Source organism: Lactuca saligna, chromosome 5 (assembly GCF_052625555.1).
Source record: "Lactuca saligna cultivar CGN05327 chromosome 5, ASM5262555v1, whole genome shotgun sequence".
In the NCBI taxonomy this organism is placed as follows: Eukaryota; Viridiplantae; Streptophyta; class Magnoliopsida; order Asterales; family Asteraceae; genus Lactuca; species Lactuca saligna.
In genome coordinates, this window is record NC_136421.1 from 277,448,748 (window position 1) to 277,458,816 (window position 10,069).

Below are 10,069 nucleotides of genomic sequence, written 5' to 3' on the forward strand. Positions count from 1 at the left end.
AGCTGCTATGTCTTTAGATTGGGCCCCTCCACTGCCTTTGATTCCATCTTGCCTAGGGTTGTGGTATTCGTGAGAGTGCTTCGCGAATTCTTTAATCAACTTCTTGACCTCCCTTGGATTTTTCTTTGTTAATGGTCCTTGAGAGTCAAGGAGTTGTCTCGTTATAACGTTGACCCCATCATAGAAGATTAAGATCTCTTTTTGCACATTTAGATCATGCTGAGGGCAATTTCTGAGCAAGTCGTTGTACCGCCCCCATGCTTTGTATAACGACTCCCCCGTCTGTTGCTCAAAGTTGGCTATTGCCTTCTTGAGTTTGGCTATCTTGGATGGCAGGAAAAACTGGTCCAGGAATTGCTCACGCATTTGAGCCCGAGTGGTAATTGCACCCGGTGGAAGTGATTTTAACCACTCATGAGCAGCTCCTTTGAAAGTGACGGGAAGCATCCTAAGCAAGACTGTGTTTCTGTTGAAATTTGGGACAATGAAGTAATCTGCAATGTCGTTGACTTCATCTAGATGCTTAAAAGCATCCTCATGATCTTTCCCAAAAAATGGGATATCCTTCAGTGCAGTCAATATGTGTCCCTTCAACTCGAATGTGGAAGTGGCACGTATTGCGGGTTGGACTAAACCGGGACCCACATCTTCTCGAATCCGCTTCTTGTAAGCTCCCATGGACATCTCTTCAATTGCTTCCATCTAGTTCCTTGGCTCGTTCTCGGGTTCGCTCGTGTGTTCTTCAAATTCCGGCTCGGTATCGCTTTCGGACTAGGTTTGGATGGGCGTATGATCTAAATGCTCAAGATTGCTCTTGTGCCACGCGGATGAACTTGACTCTCCTGTCTTCTTTCCCGACTTCCTAGGAAAGGTTGACTTTAATTCTTGTAAGGGCGTCTTTTTCTTGTGAAGTTCAGACTCGGAATCTTCAAGTGGTGGCACCAAGTGTGTGTTTGAGCTTCTGGTCATGAACTCCTGCAACTAGCTAAACTAAAAACGTGAAACTGAACTAAAATAATAAAAACTAACTACAAACTAAAAATTATCTTTTTTAACGTTCCACGTCGTGGCCAGTATGTGGCCACGTCGTGGACTCTGTGATTAACAGAAAAAAATTTATTTTGCTGAAAAATTAACTTTTTGTGGTTTTTTTACTCCACAAGAAGGATCGATTAATTTAATGCAAATAAATAAGCTAAAAACTAAGCCGTTCCCCGGCAACGGCGCCAAAAACTTGATGTGCACAAAAGTACTCACTAGTTTTAATATTTATAACCTAACAAACTTAACTAGCTATGCACTTATATGCAGTGTACCTAGTCAGATTACAGTATAGCTTGGGTAAGTCGGGTGTCGATCACACGGAACGGTGTTCTAATTTAATATATTTACTATTAAATTAACCTAATTTATTAAGAAGTTTAAAATGGGTTTTATCTGGTTTTACAAGATCAGATTAAGTTAAATCAAATTCAATAAATAAAAACACACTCTTGTTTAGTTTGAATCCACTTCTCCCTTATGGCTAGCTAATGATTACGGATTATTAAGTTGGTTTTTAGTTATATTAGTAATTTAGTTCTAACTTACCAATAATTAACTAATTCATGTCAAACCATGTATGTTCACACATAATTAAACACGTAACTAATTATGAATGTATATATGCTATGTAAGATTTGTGATATAAACTCAATTATGGTCACAATACACGTTCTCTAGCACAGCTAAGCTCTATTTATTCTAATTACTAACTAAGAGTGGTTAGTCCTAGCTCTAACAATTCAATGTTCACTAAATCATTAGATAAACAAGTTCACGCAGTTTAATGGTCACTAAGCTACACAGAACATGCAATCAAGCAATTAGAGAAACAAACAATATCATGCTAGGTTATACAAATCAAACACAAGAAATTTTTACCAACTAAAATTAAACCATAAACATTGAACTATTCATAAGTTTAAAGCTTCATCTAGCTAAACAAGAGTAGCTAGATTCAGCTGCTCATCATAGCAACTAAACCAACACAGCTACAAATAATGAAAGACATGTTCTTAATTAACTAGAATAATAACCTCTATTCTTTCAGGTGTTGAAAGCCTCTTCCAGAACCTTTCTTCTTCTCTGAATCGCCTCCTAGAACTCCTTTCTTTCTGCCCAAAAGCTTCTCTCTCGTAATAAGCAGGAGCACTTAATTATTCTCCGAAAACCCGCGCCACGTCGTGGCCAGCTGTGCCACGTCGTGGGCTTCAAGTAATGCGTATCCTCTAAGGAAACCCACCGTGTCACGATGTCTATCTTCTAGAAATCCCATGCCACTTCGTGGGCTTCATCGCCACGTCGTGAATTCAGTATCTATCGTGATTTTATTATTTTCTTGTCTTTCAAGTCTCCTATGTTCGACATATTGTCACTTTTGGTCCCTCTCTTCAAAAATCCTTTATATTGACTGAAAATAACAATTTAAAGTCATAAGTATCATTATTCTAAACATTTTATCAACTTATTAATAAAAATGTACTTAAATATTGCCTAAAAATAGGTATAAATATGGCAATATCAAAATACCCCACACTTAGGCTTTGCTTGCCCTCAAGCAAATTTAAACTTAATTCTTAATTACTAACACCACACAGAACCATCCGACTCTAGTTCAGCCATTATGCCAAGACCTCAACGCATGCATTTGTGTCTAAAATTTTCCTAAAGTACCCCCCATACTTTAAATACTCATAATCTTCATAAACACTCGCCCACTTTTTCCGAACAATGCTCATTTTACGCAACCCTCCGAATCCATCCGCAGAAAACCTCCTTATCCTCAAGGTATTTTTATTTGAGCAACCTAAGCATACATAATCTACAATTACAATATATGATACCAATATGAAGCTCTTTTGGAATTCTTCACTTCTTTGACATTTGATCTTTGATTTCTTTGAATTTACCACCTTATTTGATTTGATTTCTGGTATCTTCAACTTTTGAATTTCTTGGAATTTTGATCTTTTGAACTTCACACTTTAACTTTGATGCTCCAAAAATAGTTCATACTTTTTTCGTAATTCTCTTGTTTTTTTATATATTACATGTACCTCACTTTTTTTCACTCAAAACCTACATGCTTAAGTAGAGGCGCTCAACCTCAACCTTTATTGGTTAATGATAATAATTTTCCTAGATACATTTTAGGTTTAGGCTGCTAAACATATTGCATCCCTCAAACCAAGCGGGGTTATGTTTTTGTTCCATGATTTCACTAAAATAAGGGAGGCCACAAATGCACTATAATGTGTATTGGCTCAACTAAACATTTGAACTTTCATCGGATTATCCCACATAACACTAGCAATTAACTCAAGTTATTATTACTAGATTCCAGTTATTACCATCAAATTCTATGATTATCTAGCAATTTACTTTTTCTACCCCTACACCACACTTATACCATACAATGCCCTCGTTGTATGCATAAAAATAAATCAAAATTAAAGAAAAGGGAGAAAAAGGAATGAACTCCCCAGGGATAGTGGCGTGAGCTTCTCCAAAATTGTGGAAAACGTGCATCTTTAATATGGACTTCCAAAAATAGAAACTTGGTGTAGAACTGGGTGAATATGTAAATAAACCACGAACATGACTCGAAATTTCAATTCTTCAAAGTGGGTGCTAGTAAGTAAAAATGTGGGAAAAAAAACGAGACACGTCTTGGCAAAGAGCACCACGTCGTGACATGAGATGAAAACGCAAACAACAGACTGCTTAATTTCTTCAAATTGCATAAGCGCCACGACGTGGTGTAAGGATTCCATGTCGTGGAAACTGGATATCAGCAGAAAACGCCTTATTTGTTTCATTTACTCTAGCAACTTGACCAATGGCTAAATGGTTTACTACGCTTGTATGCAAATATATTTCCCAACTATAATCTCTCTCCTACTAATATACCCCACACTTATCTTGAATTGTGGGTTCCAACTCACAACTCTAAGCTTCTTCGACACGACTCGAAAGTTAGCCTTATATGCTCCTTAGAATTCCAATGCTAATCTGAAAAAATGGAAAAACCCAAAAGAAATAGTAACATCATAGTTAAATAATGTTGTACATTACACACCAAATTCAAACATAAAAAAAAAAAACTAAAAACTAAAAACTGGCCAAAAACAAAACAAAGTAAAAAGAAAATAAAATCAATCATCATCTTAATCTTGCGCTCCACTTGGCCCTGCCCCATCATTCTGCGGATGCCATAGCTCCTCCCATGTCGGAAAATAAGGATAATGTGGTGGCAAAGAAGGTGGTCGGGTCACACCTAACTGCGAATAAATACCCTCAGGAAGCTGGGTATGGTAAATGGAATGCCCCCGTAGATTATCCAAATACGTTCCCACCCGACTCTGAGGGTCGGTGGGCACTCCCTGCACATACTGCAAAGCAACATGCTCTCTCTCGACTTCACCTCTAGCTCGAACATTCCGATGCCACGGTCTGGCTTGTGGTTGCTGCCCTGGCTGCGCCTCCTCTTGCTCATCATCTATTGGTGGTATCACAAAACGACCCCCAATATTCACCACCGCTCGCATAACTCCCAAGACTTGAATGGTCAAATATGTGTCCGGGAATCGAGTAAGATTCCTCACAAAGTCATGGGCCAAAATATGATATGACCTAGCAAGACGAGTAAACAAATGCCCCCCTGTAATCGGGCTCCTGGACCTAGAATTTGGCGCTTTCTTCCCCATAAACCTTGCCAACATATAAGGTAAATCACAGCAAACTCCCGGAGTAATAAGAGTCCATAAATAAAACAGATTGTGAATGGGGACTTTATCACCATGATGCTTGTGATTGATTGAAAAAGTGATAAGGCAGTGTAAAAATCGGAAAACAGGATTCCGAATATGTGACTTACTCGAGTCACGAGTGTTGTACTCGTGGCTAGAAATGCCCGGCCAGAATTGCACATCCATAACGCCGGGAGCAAAATCCCGAACGCATCCAAGCAAGAACGGTATGAAAAACGGAGATTGCGTCTCCACTTCGGTATAAAGGCCCATACGCCAAGCGAATTCCCTAAGACTACACTTTCTATAAACACCACCCAAACGAAACACAAGTGCCCGGTTGTAGGTAAAATCAATAGTGCATTCCTCGAAGCATACGGTAGAGAAAAACTCCACCAACAATTCGCGGTACACGGGTTCTTGAATGGCAAATAAATTCCTCCACCCGTGACAAGTGAAAGAAAATTGATCTCCAACATATGTCTTCGACCAATAACGTTCCAACTCAGCTACCATACCCACTCCACCAAGCCATCCCCAATCGATAATTGGGGCTATTACAAACTCCCTATTGTAGAGCAATCCAAGTCGATTCTCGTAAGTAGTTAACAATGGTCGGGGAATGTTTTGAGGAAACTGGTATAACGGATGTATACTTGGTACATCTAGTGGGTTTTCGTCCTGTGGAACAGCTCGTCGTGGTCCCATTTCTGCATACACAATCAAACCAAAACAGCAAACATCCAAAACATTAAAACAATTTAAGCTGTCTGCCAAAAGTCACGACGTGGCTAGGCTACGCCACGTCATGGACCGTAGTCGGTCACAGTTCTTGGATCGGTCCTTTTGTATGCCGTTTCTACCAAAATTAATGTTTGGGGTTTGTTCCTATGGACATTTAAGGGACATGCAACCTAGAATCAACAACTAGTTCCAAACAATTTCGTGAATCACATAATCCCTAACCATGAAATTTTGAAATTGTAAGTACTAACTACAAATAATGAGTAGAACACATACCAAGTAGATTAATTGGCAAGATCTTGCAAGGAAATTGGAAGTAGCTTAAGAAATTGGTTGTGGGGTTTTGTTGTTCCCGTTCATGCGGCAGTATCAAGTGGGGAATGAGGATATTGGTCAAAGGGTTTTAAGGAATTGGTCCCCCCTTACTTTTTAAAGGCCGTGTTGTGGCTGGCTATGCCCACGCCGTGGACTTTAAAACTATAATCTAATCCCGTTTTTTTTTTTCATTTTGACCCATGATGTGGCTGGCTATGCCCACATCGTGGAAACTGCCTGATTGCAAATGGTTATAAAATCTCACTATTTAACTAACTACTTTGCATCTCATTCATTAATCAACTTTCCCCACAGCTAATTCTTTACTAATTATCAATTATTAGATGATGACTTGATGTCTTTCCTAATTAAAAAGAAAAAAATTAAAAGAAAAGAAAATGCAAACCAAACTCGGGTTGCCTCCCGAGAAGCGCTTCTTTTTCTTGGAGTCTTGAGCCGGACTCCGTGCCTTCTACGTTGAATCTTCTAAAGAATCCACCATTAAGATCTTTTGTTCCTTGAACCGCCGCTTGTAAGGTTGAACTCGGCTTTTATATGCCTTCTTTGAATTCTCCTTTTTAGTTTTGCCCTCTTCTTCAAGCTTACGTTTTGTGCCCTTAGTTTGTTCCTTGCACTCCATAGCATCCTCCTCTTCTTTCACCACCAACTTTGTTACTCTTGAAGTGACCTCTTCTTCATCACTTGTCATTTTCTCATCCTCTTTGCTCACCCAAGAAGGCGGACTCTTGTAAGCTATGACTTCAATAAAGTATGGAACAGATGCCCACGGTTTTGTCCTGTTGACTTGATGAACTGCCTTTATCTCTTCTTCCATAAGCTTTTCCAGTTCTTCTAGTTCATTCTCTTCATTAATTGTGAACAACTCTTCTTTATCTTCTTGAAAGTCATCTTTTATCCCAAAAACTTCTTGTTCATCTCCAACCCTTAAAGTGAGCTTAGACTCGTGGATATCAACAAGAGCTTCAGTAGTGTTAAGCAATGTACACCCAAGGATTATTGGAACATCCGGATCTTCTTTCATGTCCAAGACTACAAATTCTATTGGAAAAACAAATTTTACAATTTTTACCCAAATATCCTCCACTATTCCCCGGGGTTGTATCACTGAACGATTCGCCATGTGAATCTTCATTTTTGTTGCCGTCATCTTCTGAATGTCCAGTTTTTGATAAAATGAAAAAGGCATCAAATTAATGCTAGCCCCAAAATCGGCTAAAGCATTAACCTTTATTTTATTCCCAAACTCACATGGAAGAGTCAGGCGTCCAGGATCTCCCATCTTTTCTGGTGTTTCTCCCAACACAGCTTTTGAAGTTTGTTCACTTAGAATCACTGTAGACTGCTTCTTTAATTGCCTTCGAGTGTCTATCAAATCTTGTAGTAATTTCTGGTTCTCAGGATCTTTGGATAAGGACTCGACAAAGGGATTATTAATTGAGATTCCCTTTACATGCCTTACAAACTCTAAATGCTCCTTCTCCAGTGGACTAAGTGCGACCCAGGTGGGAAATGGCAAAGGTAGCTGATAAGCTAGAACGGACTCAAAGGATTTTTTATCAGACATGCGCCACGTTGTGGCCATTAGGGTGCCACATCGTGGCGAAGCTGGTTCAGCAACTTCTTCACTTTCGAACTTTAACTTCTTTGGTTTTGGATCGAGCTGGTGTGGTTCTTCTTCCAATGCCTCCAGGAACTCAGAGATTGCTTCTTCTTCAATATCGAATGCCATTACGTGAGATTGGGTCTTTACTTCGGGATTCTTCAGGGACAATTGTTCCTGAACTAGAGTGGTTAGTTGACCAAATTGTATTTCAAGGTTATGGATGGAAGCTTGCTGATTCTTTATCAAAGTTTGTTGTTCCATAATGGCAGAATCAATGGCATCGTGTCTCTTTTCCTAAGCTTCCATAAACTTCATCAAAATGGTCTCTAGGTCGAGTTTCTTCTCGGCTCGTGGCTGCTCCTTTTGATAAAAGCCTCGACCTGTCTGCGTATACTTCTCTTCTTTGCGCTTCTTATACTCTTCATATGGTAGCCACTCCTTCTTTGGTTTCCTCCAGTCCTCATCATATTTATCCCCACTATAGTAGCACACTTGAGCTTTCCTGTTCCCAAACTCATCTACATTGCAGTCCTTGGTCAAGTGTGGACCACTACATCTCTCGCAACCCACTCTTATGGCATGTATTGACTGGTCCATTTGTGTTATCCTTCGATCCATATTATTCAACATTGCCATTACAGCTGCTATGTCTTTAGATTGGGCCCCTCCACTACCTTTGATTCCATCTTGCCTAGGGTTGTGGTATTCGTGAGAGTGCTTCGCAAATTCTTTAATCAACTTCTTGACCTCCCTTGGATTTTTCTTTGTTAATGGTCCTTGAGAGCCAAGGAGTTGTCTCGTCATAACATTGACCCCATCATAGAAGATTAAGATCTCTTGTTGCACATTTAGATTATGCTGAGGGCAATGTCTGAGCAAGCCGTTGTACCGCCCCCATGCTTCGTATAACGACTCCCCCGTCTGTTGCTCAAATTTGGCTATTGCCTTCTTGAGTTTGGCTATCTTGGATGGCAGGAAAAACTGGTCCAGGAATTGCTCACGCATTTGAGCCCGAGTGGTAATGGCACCCGGTGGAAGTGATTTTAACCACACATGAGCAGCTCCTTTGAAAGTGACGGGAAGCATCCTAAGCAAGACTGTGTTTCTGTTGACGTTTGGGACATTGAAGTAATCTGCAATGTCGTTGACTTCATCTAGATGCTTAAAATCATCCTCATGATCTTTCCCAAAAAATGGGATATCCTTCAGTGCAGTCAATATGTGTCCCTTCAACTCGAATGTGGAAGTGGCAGGTATTGCGGGTTGGACTAAACCGGGACCCACATCTTCTCGAATCCGCTTCTTGTAAGCTCCCATGGACATCTCTTCAATTGCTTCCATTTAGTTCCTTGGCTCGTTCTCGGGTTCGCTCGTGTGTTCTTCAAATTCCGGCTCGGTATCGCTTTCGGACTCGGTTTGGACGGGCATATGATCTAAATGCTCAAGATTGCTCTTGTGCCACGCGAATGAACTTGACTCTCCTGTCTTCTTTCCCGACTTCCTAGGAAAGGTTGACTTTAATTCTTGTAAGGGCGTCTTTTTCTTGTGAAGTGCAGACTCGGGATCTTCAAGTGGTGGCACCAAGTGTGTGTTTGAGCTTCTGGTCATGAACTCCTGCAACTAGCTAAACTAAAAACCTGAAACTGAACTAAAATAATAAAAACTAACTACAAACTAAAAATTAATTTTTTTAACGTTCCACGTCGTGGCCAGTATATGTCCACGTCGTGGACTCTGTGATTAACAGAAAAAATTTTATTTTGCTGAAAAATTAACTTTTTGTTGTTTTTTTACTCCACAAGAAGGATCGATTAATTTAATGAAAATAAATAAGCTAAAAACTAAGCCGTTCCCCGGCAACGGCGCCAAAAACTTGATGTGCACAAAAGTACTCACTAGTTTTAATATTTATAACCTAACAAACTTAACTAGCTATGCACTTATATGCAGTGTACCTAGTCAGATTACAGTATAGCTTGGGTAACTCGGGTGTCGATCACACGGAACGGTGTTCTAATTTAATATATTTACTATTAAATTAACCTAATTTATTAAGAAGTTTAAAACGGGTTTTATCTGGTTTTACAAGATCAGATGAAGTTAAATCAATTTCAATAAATAAAAACACACTCTTGTTTAGTTTGAATCCACTTCTCCCTTATGGCTAGCTAATGATTACGGATTATTAAGTTGGTTTTTAGTTATATTAGTAATTTAGTTCTAACTTACCAATAATTAACTAATTCATGTCAAACCATGTATGTTCACACATAATTAAACATGTAACTAATTATGAATGTATATATGCTATGTAAGATTTGTGATATAAACTCAATTATGGTCACAATACACGTTCTCTAGCACAACTAAGCTCTATTTATTCTAATTACTAACTAAGAGTGGTTAGTCCTAGCTCTAACAATTCAATGTTCACTAAATCATTAGATAAACAAGTTCACGCAGTTTAATGGTCACTAAGCTACACAAAACATGCAATCAAGCAATTAGAGAAACAAACAATATCATGCGAGGTTATACTAAAATTAGTATCGTGTAGAATTCCACCGAGCCTCAAACCTGAACCATATATAAAGTT

At 39.2% G+C, this 10,069-nt stretch overlaps 2 non-coding genes across 2 annotated transcripts; both read left to right on the forward strand.

The window, feature by feature from the left end:
- Positions 1-211: 211 nt before the first annotated feature.
- Positions 212-318, forward strand: LOC144999155 (small nucleolar RNA R71). Its single transcript, XR_013660675.1, has one exon. It is a non-coding gene; the product is annotated as a small nucleolar RNA R71 (small nucleolar RNA).
- An 8,005-nt stretch (positions 319-8,323) lies between these two features.
- LOC144999137 (small nucleolar RNA R71) lies at positions 8,324-8,430 on the forward strand. The gene has a single exon (XR_013660658.1). It is a non-coding gene; the product is annotated as a small nucleolar RNA R71 (small nucleolar RNA).
- Positions 8,431-10,069: the final 1,639 nt, after the last annotated feature.